A 12,399-nucleotide genomic window follows, 5' to 3' on the forward strand; every position below is an offset into this window, starting at 1 on the left:
CTATCTTCCCGCCTCCTGCTTACCCACGTCTCCCCCACCCTTCTATCTTTATCTCTCTGATCTCCAGCCAAATCACGTCTCCCCTCCATCCCTCTTTATCTCTCTCTCTCTCTCTCTCTCTCTCTCTCTCTCTCCCTGTTCTTTTTCTTCCCGAAACTGCTCTCCTTCACTTTGCTTTGAATTGATCTCCTTCAACCACAGATTCGGTTTCGTCTACCTCTGCTTCAACCGCTCAGGTATGGCAATCTCTATCACAACTGTTCTTCTCACCCTTTAGAATCAGAAATTCCAATTTAAAGTTAATATTTAAATATGGGTTTAGAACTTAACAATTTTTGTGTGAAGCACTTGAGGCCATATCCTTCTGCTTCTAAACTACTCCTCTTCAACTGTTTGGCTTTTGGGTTTTGGTGGGTTTGTACTATTGCAACTCTACATTGGTCTATCTATGCTTATTGAGTCTCTATTGGTTCCAAAAGAGGTTATTTCTCTGCTTCTCTGGGTTCTCAACGAAGAAGATCAAAGGGACTGGACTAGGTTTACATCACTGAAAAGGGCAAGTACTTTCCTCTTTTATTTATTTATTAATTATTATTATTGGATTTACATTTCTCTTTTATGTTCTTTTCATTGGATCATACGCAATGTTTCGTTAGATTTTATTCCCATTTTTATAGATTTTACATTTCTCTTTTATGTTCTTTTCATTGGATCATACACAATGTTTCGTTAGATTTTATTCCCATTTTTATAGATTGTGATTCGTGATAAGAAGATTGGAGATTTATGGGTTGTGTTTGTTTTTCTCAAAAAGTTAAAATTGCTGTGATTTCTTACTTGTATTGCTTGGTTGAAATTGGTTTTTCCCTGATTTGTTAATGGCTGAAAGAGTAGAAAATAGTTTGCCAAGGATCACTGTAGAAAATAGATTGGTGATTTATGGGTTGTGATTCCCCCCCCCCCCCAAAAAAAAAATGTTGAAATTACTGTGTAATTTCTTATTTGTTGGGATTACATGAATTTGGGTTTTTCTTGATTTGTTAATTGCTGAAACAGTAGAAAATAGTCTGTTAAGGATTACATGATATGTGTGTGTATATGTATGAGGAATTTGGAGATCCTAGAGGAGAGAAAGAAGAAGAAAAATTTGTGATTGATCTGTATCTATAGTCCTTATAAACCAGATCCAGCACCACTGTTACATATCTGTTCAGTTTGGGAAGTTCAACCTAATGAAGTAATGATGGTTGGGGATAGCCTTAAAGATGATGTGACTTCTGCTCTATTTCTCTCTCCATCATTTGCACCATATTTGTTAAGAATATTTCTGATTCATTTTGAGGTGTTGTTTTTGTATATATATTTTTTTAATTTCACATTCTTTTATCAAATTTGTTTGAATCAAAACATGCTTTTGTGTAAATTAAAGCTCCTTTACTTGGTCTTTGCAGGTTGCTTGTGGGAAACGAGCGGGAGCATTTACATGCTTGCTTGACGAAACAGGGAGGTATGATTCTCCCGAATACACAGATGTGGAATTTAAGCCAGATTACAAGGTGTCTTCTCTTGCCCATGTTCATTCACTACTGGAAGCAAATTTTGACCTGACACCATGATCCACAATTTCCTTGACAATAAAAACTTGCATTGTTAAATTGAGTAGCATTGAGATTCTCATACCATTTATTAGTTGGTGGATACACCTATTTTTGATCTTGTGAAGAATTCACAGGAGAAGCTTTGTGAAGTACGGAGACAGGAAAATACCAAGGAAATATTTTATTATGTGAAAGACAGAGATCTTTCTTTAGTTTAGCATCTTATGGTAGTGTTGATATGCTGCAGAGTCACCGAATATATTGGTTTCCTTGCCAAAGTACTCTTGGATAGATTTCCTGCACATCTTTGTTTGTTGTTATCATTGTATTATGAGGCTAGCTGTTAATGCTTTGTTTGTGGGATGTAAGATTGTTGTTGTGTATCTATATGTAATACTTTTGACCCATTTTATAATGCGATTTCTTTCTCCCTTTGGTGCAATGTAATGCATATTTTAAATTTACAATGAAGTTTATATGTTTATTTTTGACTAAATGATGAAATAATGTGGCTACGATTATTTTGATTCTTTTTATGTTTGATTTATGATTTATACGTAGGGATTTACAAAATGAACAATTTAGATCACTAGAGTGAGACTTAAGGTGAGGCTTACAGCAAGACTGCATGCCTGATCCACTTTTATAGACTAGAGGCAATCCTGATGATAATTGACCTTAATTTTGATGATGACAGTTTGAATTAAAGAAGATAATAAGTCAATTTTCTTTAATCTCAAATATTCTTATATTTCAAGTCACTCCGTCCGTTTGCACCACCACAGAACTTAGGCACAATGCAGTGTCCTGATTACATCTAATACCCAAAATTTACATCAAATATTCAAAATCTGTAAAATTAGTGTCTCCCTTCATCGCTAGAAAGAGTTCATGCAGCATTTCATAAATCCTCTCAGAACAAGGGTGGATTTTATCAGCAACATAGAAGCTGTGAGTTTCGCTATTAATATATCTCCGCAAATGTGTGTCTATATGTATGAGGAATTTGGGGATCCTAGAGAAGAGAAAGAAGAAGAAAAATGAAAACCATATATGTGTCTCTGGAAATGTGTATATATATATATATGTATATATCATTCGATCTATGTATTGGAGAGAAGTGAATTACAAAGTTGGGAAGAGAAAAGCAGACGAGATCTTGATCACAGTTGAATGTTTCAAATCTGGGACCAATTTGAAGGCTTCCCTGTGTTTGAGTTGTGTTTGATTTCTTTTATTTTTTTATTAGTCCCGTGGAAGAAAAAAAACTTCTCAATCTCATCTCTATTCTAATTCATACCCCAAAAAAATAAATAAATAAATAAATAAATTTTGACAATAATGCGGTAATATGATTATTATAAATAAATTTATTCTTTCTATTATTTTATTTTGAAATAAGAAATTCACAATCAATTCTATTATTATATATAAATTTTTCTATTTGTATAGCATTAGTCTTTTAAAAAAATATTTACAATATTGAAATTATGCATTTGCCATTTATTTTTGAGAAAATAACTTATGAGCGGAAATGAGATAAAAAAATTACTAACAAATGAATGAAAACATTTTTGGAATAACAACTCATATGAGAAAAATAAATATTAAAAAGCTGTTTGAGATTTGCTTATTTAGTGTATTTTTTAACTTTTTTTATAAAAAAATATGTAGAAAAATAGAAAAGGGATGAGACATAAATAAGTATACTCATCAAATAAGTGGAATTATTTAGATTATTCCTGAACATGAGGGTTTTGAATCTTCAATATATTTTTGTCTTACTAAGACATTTGAACGGCTCAGATCTGTTCAAATTACAAAACAGCTGTGATGTATGCTACGTGTACATTTTTCACTTTCCCACTTTTTTCTCTTACTTTTTCTTTTTCTCACCCACCTTTCCCATTATCTCATAAATAATCCACGAATGATCCCGTGATCTCACCTTCCTCATTTTTTTTTTATTTCCCTCTTTCCTTTTTTTCCTCCGTGTTTATTTATTTATTTATTTATATTTTCTTATTCACTTATATTTATTTACACCGTGCCTTCAAACACGGACATACACTAGTATATATATATTTCACTACCACTTCAATAAAGCTCTATTTTTAAAACTTTCTATCATCATCCTTACTGATATTCGTGGACAAAAATGCTTTAGACCACTAATTAGTGATGGCTCTAATGATGTGGCAGTGGGTCCCACCCACTGCCACATGTGTTTTGTGCCTTGTTTTTTTTTTTTTTTCAATTGCCACCTCACTAGTGGTGGTATTAGTGATGATAAATTAGTGGTCTATAGCATTGCTCATTCGTGGATGGTACTACCTATCGGGTCTAGCTCCTCTCCAGCCATGCTGGACGTCCAACCATTAAGAAATTTCAATATGATTCCTAGAATTCTTTATTATTTGCACAGGTTCTTTGATTCACACTTATATTAATATTATTATTTTATATTTGTTTGTGGTTTATTATATACATATATTTTTATTTTTTTAATTATTTTTTTATACTTGAGATATTAAATCTTGATGATACAGCGTGTTCCAGATGGAACGGGTCGGATTGATCCGCGCTTCCCAAACCGGTACCCCGAGATACCAAGCCCACAGAGAGACCTGCACAAGAGTTCAACGAGGAACGGAGAGTCCCCCAGCGAACCCTCCGACGAGCAAGTTAGAAAGAGAGATGGAATGTAGAAATAGATTAGTGATAGAAAAGCTTAACCCTTTCCTTGTCTTCGATGCTTACTTATATACTCTGCTAATCATTTCGTTGTCCCTTCCAACCTGTCACCTTGGTCGAAAGTTTATGCTCTAGCTTACCTTGTTCATAGTGAGGCCATTCTGTCCCGACGGGAAAGGGTTATCACAATAAATGCTGCAGGAAAACTCATTAATGGCTGATGTGTGGTGCAATAATTTTGCAGGATCTTTGTCTGCTGATGTGGGTGGTTCTCTGCTTGCCAAGTGTTTAGATGTCATTGGTGTTTGGTGTAATGCTGGGTTTCACAAGTATTGGGCTTTAGTATTTGAATCATGGACTGGACCTTAGGTGATGGGCCATATCCTGATGATACAGCGTGGCCATATCCTGATGATACAGCGTTTTTCAGATGGAATGGGTCGGATTGATCCACGCTTCCCAAATCGGTGCCCAAGGTACCAAGCCTACAAAGAGACCTGCACAAGAGTTCAACGGGGAATGGGGAGTCCCCCAGCGAACCCTCCGACGAACAAGTTAAAAAGAGAAATGGAATGTAGAGATAGATTAGTGATAGAAAAGCTTAACCCTTTCTTTGTCTTCGATGCTTGCTTATATCCTCTGCTAATCATTTCGTTGTCCCTTCCGACCTGTCACCTTGGCCGAAAGTCTATGCTCTAGCTTACCTTGTTTATGGTGAGGCCGTTCTATCTCAACAGAGAAGGGTTATCGCAATAAATGCTGCAGGAAAACTCATTAATGGCTGGTGTGTGGAGCAATAACTTTGCAGGATCTTTGTCTGCCGATGTGGGTGGTTCTCTGTTTGCCAAGTGTTTAGATGTCATTGGTGTTTGGTGTAACGCTGGGTTTCACGAGTATTGGGCTTTAGTATTTGAATCATGGACTGGACCTTAGGTGGTGGGCCATACCCTTTATGGGCTTACCCATGTCAGTAGTCCCCCATTCCCAAGTGCAGCTTTAGTCCAACGAAGGGAATAATGAAGAGAACGAGGGTTGTGAGAAACCGGCGGGACGAAGACCGACCGAGAGGTGGGCTGACGGCGAGGGGTGACCGAGCGGGGGAACCGACCGTGAGGAGGGCCGACCGCGAAGGGTGGCCGAGTAGAGGGACCAACCGTGAGGAGGGCCGACCACGAAGGGTGACCGAGTGGAGAGAGAAGTGGCGGTGCGCGGAGCTCAAGGAGTGGCAGGGCACGTGGTGATTTAAAGTGGAAAAGACAGGGTAGGGGAAGGGGGCAGTGGATCGTGGTCGTACACGTGGCGGAATCCCATAATGGGGGAGGTTAGGCGTTGGGCAAGAAACGAAGGGCTAGGTTAACATAGGGCGTTGAAAAGGCTTTGGCAAATTTTTTGAAAATTTTCAAACTGGCAAAATTTAATCATAACCCTTGGAATACAGGCAAGCCTTGGGCTTTTGGTGTTATCCGCTTTACCTATCTTTTTTTAAAAAACCAAAACGTTCCAAAAGTAAACTCTTTTGTGTCGAGTGCTACACCTTTGCAATATTTTGCGAACTATCTTGTACCAGCGTCTGATGCCATACGCAGGCATACCAGAGAGATGGCTCGAGAGGATGTGCCCACCATGAGACTAGATGCATTTGGGGACGATGACGTGGTGGACCTGGCGGAGCAATACAGGACGAAGAAGCGAGCAGGGAGTGGGGGGGAGTCAACAAGGCGACCCCATTCGTCCACGCTGATAGTAGCTGCGTAGCCGATCAGTCAGGTAGAGCCAGATCACTGGCACACGAAGGCCAACAAATCGACATTTACCGCGGAAGAGTTGAAGGACACGCGCGAGAAGTATCAGATTCCCGTCGAAATAGAGTTAAAACTGCCGACATCAAAGGAGAGGCCATCTGATGCTCGATTGGGGGAGTTTGCCCTCTACGAAGAGGCGTTAAAGGGGGGGTTGAGGTTGCCACTCCCCCGGATAATAGTGGATATGCTAGGTCGGTTGGAGGTGGCTCCGGGTCAATTGATGCCCAACGCGTGGAAGATTTTATTGGCCTGCACAAGTGCGTGGCCGCGGGCGAACGACGGAGCTACAACGACGATGGATGAGTTTTTTGCATGCTACAAGGCGTCGGGCCAGCAAGAGACTTGGGTCACTTTACAGGCGGCGGCCGGGAAAGGTCTGGTGGCGGGGTTACCATCGTCGGTGAAGAGGTGAAGGCCATGGTGGTTTTACATGTCAGCCAACGGGGGAGTGAGAGTACGCACAGTATGGAGGGTACCAACCAAGTCAGTGGAGCCAAGGTTGGAGGCGGAGGCAGAGGAGAGGGTGAAGAAGGTGAAGGCATAGAGGGAGAAGGAGGGCGCCAAGTGGGACGACCTCGTTCAACCCTCAGCCTTATTTGCCTCGGGGCTAGGACCGCAGCCGACCGGTGGGGACCTCGCGCCAGCAAAATTGGAGACGAGGAGGAGGGCACAGGAGGCGGAGGATAGGACGATTTTTGCCAAGGTTGATAAATACAAAGAGTCACGGTTAGGCCGTCCACCAAAACCGATCGTGAAGGTGCGCCCCAAGCCGCTGGGGGAAAAGGACTTGGGCAGTGTTGAGCCACGATCGCTCCCAGTGGATCCATTGAAGGAAAGAGGCAACAAGGAGGTGGAGACTGTGTTGAAGAGGAGGAAGAAGAAGAAGGTAGACAAGGGTGAGGAAGGGCCAGTGTTGAAAAAGATGAAGGAGGGGATGGCATAGGAGACCCCCGAAATGGAGTTGGAGGGAACAACGAAGGGGATGGAGAGTGCCCTGGGCCCCGAAACACAAGTGTAAGGTAGGGCGACTAGCCCTGAGCAGGAGGCAGAGCAACAGCCCAAAGGGGGTCCTGTGCCCCAAAGAGAAGGAGAGAGGGTTAGGTTGAAGACTGCCATTTACCATGCTCTAGCAGTGTCCGGGCGACTGAAGGGAGAAGGAGGTGAAGTCAGGACTGCTGCAGATCGGCTCTTGGGAGTAGTGGAGGATGCGGTCGTGCGCTCAATGGCATGTTTCACAGAGGCCGAATTGCTAAGGGGGTTGTGCTCGACCCAGATGGAGGCGATGGCCTTAGCAGGGGCCTTACTGAACAACGTGACGCACGCAAAAGGCGAAGTTAAGCCACTGGAGGCAAAGCTGGAGGAGGTGAAGGCCCAGCTTGAAAATTTAAGGAGGGAGACCGGGGGCTGGAGGAAAGCCGCGCAGAGTGCGTGTGTTAGGGGGCTGGAGTATGCCCAGAACACCAAGAAGATGGAGGTGTTAGCGATGGTGCAGGGCTATTCAGCAGACCGTGCTAATGCTAAGCTGCTCGCGACCAAGTTGGAGCTGGAGACAGAACGCCGCAAGGTGATGTCGTTTGAGTTCCAGTTGGGTGGCGAGCAGATAAAGCTTGAGGAGGCCCAGAAAGCCTGCACCGTCGCCAATGAAAGGTGGGATGAGGCTATGGTTTGCAATGAAGATCTACGCGCTCAGTCGATCAAGGAAAAGGAAGAAGCAGATCAGAAAATCGGTGCGTTGGAGAAAGCACTAGCGGACGAGCAGGCTAGACTGGCGGCTGAGAGGGCAAGGTATCCCGACCTCTACAAGGCGGCAGTGGAACAATTTAAGGAGTCTGCTGACTTTCAGATAGCCATCGATGCCGCAGTTGCCAGGAGCTTGGAGGGAGAGGGTGATGGAGGGGCTGGGCCGTCGAGGGCGGCCACTGGAAGCAGGAGTGAAGAAGAAGTGATCCAAAGCTTCCAGCGGTCGGATTTTTATAAGCACGAGATGGCTGAGTTCTGGGACAGCGGCTAGAAGACCTTCAAACATAAAGCGGAAGAGATGTTCCCTGACTTAGACTTCAGCAGTGTGAAAATAGATGAAGACAACGTTGCCCAGACCCCCCTAGATGAGGGGGTTGAGGAGGAAGACTTGGTCTCTAGTGAAGAAGACTGATGCACGTAAAAAATTTGTTGTTTATTTATTTATTTTTTTTTTGGTTATGCGTAATTTTTGTAGAAAGTTGTATGTAACTGTAAGTTTTGGGAATAAAACAAGTTGTCTTTTGTATCATTGTTGCCCTTATTTCTTCTGAGTTGTAAATTTGGAAATAATTCAACGAAAAGTGGATATGAAATTAAGACTTGTGCGCAGATTAGCCTAACTTGTGAGAGAGCCATGGTGCAAAAATCATTAAATATGGGCGTACATGAAAATGTTAAAAAATGAAAGAGGAAAGATTATCTTGGACGACTATGAACCTGAATTTTAACGATGTGGAAAATGTGAGATTAAAAATATAGACACTGCAAAAATGGGTTGGATTTTGACTAAGTATGGCCACCATGCTGTAACATTAAATCATTAAAATCGGCCGCTGCCGAATTATAACCACGTCTCTTGTTAGGAAAGCCCTTCATCTAGTTGAGCTTTTTGTGTTCAGTCCGGTCGACTACCACTAGGTCTGGCTGAGCTCGTCGGGTTTGGTCGGGCTGAGGCTTTAAGTAACTTAGTCTGGCTGAGCACTTCGTGCTCAATCTGGTTGAGGCTTTAAGTAACTCAGTCTGGCTGAGGCTTTAGGTAACTCAGTCTAGCTGAGCTCTTCATGCTCAGTCTGGCTGAAGCTTTAAGTGACTCAGTCTAGCTGAGCTCTGCAAGCAGGGTGTTATTGAAATACCACGCAGATAACTGAGATATAAGATCGTTGTCATTTAAAGCGTAGCCCATTAATCACAAATGTACACCATGTGAGAAAAGGACAAAAACATCCAAGTGTGTAGATTGTCAAAAAGAACATACAGCAATTGATCAATACAAAAATAGGGCTTTATTGAAAATAACGCTTCAAGTGCTCGGCGTTCCATAGATGTGGGAGATCACGACCTTCCATGTCCTGAAGTCAGTAAGTGCCCGGACGAGGTCTGGCCTTAACAACGTAAGGTCCCTCCCACTTGGCTGCTAGCTTGCCCTCAGCCGGATTTTTTGTGGCAAGAGTTGCTTCGCGCAAAACAAGGTCCCCCACGGCAAACTCCCTCGGTCGGACTTTGCGGTTGTAGTGTGTTCTCATTTTCTGTTGACATGAGGCCCGCCTGACAGCAGTGGCCTCTCGGAGCTCTTTAATCAGGTCTAAGTCTGCCCGACGCAGTTCTTCAGGTAGTTCTGGATTCGGGTGCAAAACCCTCAGGGTAGGCAGACCGATTTCCACTAGGATGACCGCCTCAGCGCTGTATGTTAAGCGAAAGGGGGTCTCCCCAGTGGAGGTTCGGGCGGTAGTACGGTAGGCCCAGAGTACGTTTGGTAATTCCTCAGCTCAGAGTCCCTTAGCAGCTTCCAATTTAGTTTTGATGATCTTCAGAAGAGAACGGTTGGTAACCTCAACTTGGCCATTGGCTTGGGGATGACCTGGGGAAGAGAAACATGGCTGGATTTGAAGTTCTGCACAGAATTTCCTGAACTTGGCGTTGTCGAATTGTTTGCCGTTGTCGGAGACGATGGCTTGAGGGATGCCAAATCGGCACACGATCGACTGCCAGATGAATCTGGTTGTGTTCCGCTCGGTAATTGTGGCGAGGGGTTCCGCCTCCACCCATTTAGTGAAGTAATCAATGGCAACGATTGCGAATTTGGTTTGGCCTCGGCCAGTGGGCAATGGGCCAACTAAGTCGATCCCTCATTTGGCGAATGGGTAAGGACTGCAAAGTGTGATCAGTTCTATAGGAGGAGCATAAGGGATGTTAGCAAAGCGTTGGCGCTTATCACATTTAAGCACGAATTCAATGGCATCTTGATTGAGAGTAGGCCAGAAGTAACCGGTGCGAAATATTTTGTGGGCTAGTGACCTGGTACCCGAATGATTACCATATACACCCTCATGGACTTTCCTCATCACGTAGGTCGCTTGAGCGGGATTGAGGTATCTCAGGTATGAGCGTGAAAAGCCACGTTTGTACAAAAGGCCGCCGATAAGAATATAGTTGGACGACCGGGCCCTGACTTTAGCGGCCTGGTGTTGGTCGGCAGGCAATTCCCCATTTGTCAAAAATAACAGGATGTCTGCCGCCCATGGAATAGGTTCATTTTGGAGGAAGTGGAATTACTGTTGTTATGGGGAAATGGCAGGGTGGGCCAGGTATTCAAGGCGGACGCCATGGCTAAGGTTTGACTGGTCGGCAGAAGCTAATTGAACCATTTCATCTGCCTTGGAGTTTTTTGTCCGAGGGATGTGCTTGATGTGGAAAGTGTTGAAGAGACGAGCAAGGGGGAGTGCAATATCCCTGTAAGCCCGCATTGTGTCTTCCTTGGTATTGAATTCCCCCGTAATTTGTCCGAAAATGAGCTGGGAATTGCTGAATACCTGGATATGGCTGACACCAATGTCTCTAGCTAGGTAGAGACCTGCTATCAATGCCTCATATTCAGCCTCATTATTGCTTGCGTCGAACAAGAAACGGAGAGCACACTTGAAATAACCACCCTCGGTGGCGGTGAGGATAAGACCAGCCCCACTGCCTTCTTTGTGGGATGATCCGTCGATGTTGAGGGTCCAAGAATGGGGTCTTCTGCCTCAGTATGGGATTGCGGGGGCGGGAGGGCCGTGGTTGGGATGGGATTAGTGAATTCCAGGATAAAATCGGCAACAGCCTGCCCTTTGATCACCGTTCGAGGTCGGTAGGAGATGTCAAATTGGCTGAGCTCGATTGACCATTGCATAAGTCTACCGAACAGCTCTGGTTGTTGTATTATCTTCTTCAAAGGTTGGTCAATGAGGACCACTATGGAGTGGGCTTGGAAGTAAGGATAGAGTCGTCTTGAGGCAGTAACCAAGGCCAAGGACATTTTTTCTAGCAATGGGTAGTTCTGTTCTGCGTCCCTGAGAGCCCGACTAATGTAATAAACTAGGCGCTGTACTGAACCGTCCTCCCTGATGAGGGCCGCGCTGACTGCGATGCTCAATACGGCTAAATAAAGAAAAAGGGGCTCACCCGTGAGCGCTTGGGAGAGTAAGAGGGGATTGGCCATGCACTGCTTCAATTGTTGGAAAGTCTCTTCGGATTCGATCGTCCACTCGAAAGCCTGCCGAAGAACTTTGAAGAAGGGAAGACACTTGTCCGTTGCGCGGGAAATGAAGCGGTTGAGGGCGGTGACTCTGCTAGTAAGCCTCTAAACCTCTTTAACTGTTCTGGGTGACTGCATTTCTATCAAGGCCTTGATCTTTTCGGGTTTAGCCGCGATGCCCCGCTGACTGACCATGAAACCCAAGAACTTCCCAGATCCTACGCCGAAGGCGCATTTCTCTGGATTGAGCTTTATTTGATACTTTCGTAGGCTGCCAAAGGTCTCTCGCAGGTCGGCCAGATGATCAGAGGAGAGTTTGCTCTTGATTAGCATGTCATCGACGTATACTTCCATGTTCCGACCTATCTGATGATGAAAGACGGTGTGGACCAACCGTTGGTAAGTTGCTCCGGCATTTTTCAACCCAAATGGCATGACACGATAATGGTAGGTTCCTCGGTCGGTGATGAAGGAGGTGTGTTCCTGGTCAGACGGTGCATTAGAATTTGGTTGTACCCAGAGAAGGCATCCATGAAGCTGAGCATTTGATGACCGGTCGTGGCGTCAACAAGCAGATCTATGCGAGGAATGGGATAACTATCTTTAGGGCAAGCTCGATTGAGGTCGGAGTAATCGACGCAGAGTCACCATTTACCGTTGTTTTTACGGACCAAGACCACATTCGACAGCCACCTGGAGTAGTCCACGTTCTTGACAAACTATGCCTCCAGTAGCTTATCTACCTCAGAGGCAATAAGAGCATTGCGTTCCGGGTAGAAAATGTGATGTTTCTAGCGGAAGGGTCGGAAATAGGGTTCGATACTCAAACGATGAGTGATGAAGGAAGGATCGATACCCAGCATGTCGGAATGGGTCCAGGCAAACACATCATTGTGTTTAGTCAGGAGGGTTATAAGATCGGCCTTGGCTTGAGGGGATAGGTGGCTGCCGATCTTGGCTGTTTTTGTCGGGTTTGTGGGATTGATGAGGACCTCGACAAGCTCTTCTACTGGTTCCCCTCTGACCAGCTCGTCGAGTCTTTCAATGATCATAG

This window comes from Camellia sinensis, chromosome 3, assembly GCF_055761805.1.
Source record: "Camellia sinensis isolate YWXY chromosome 3, ASM5576180v1, whole genome shotgun sequence".
NCBI classification, from domain to species: Eukaryota; Viridiplantae; Streptophyta; class Magnoliopsida; order Ericales; family Theaceae; genus Camellia; species Camellia sinensis.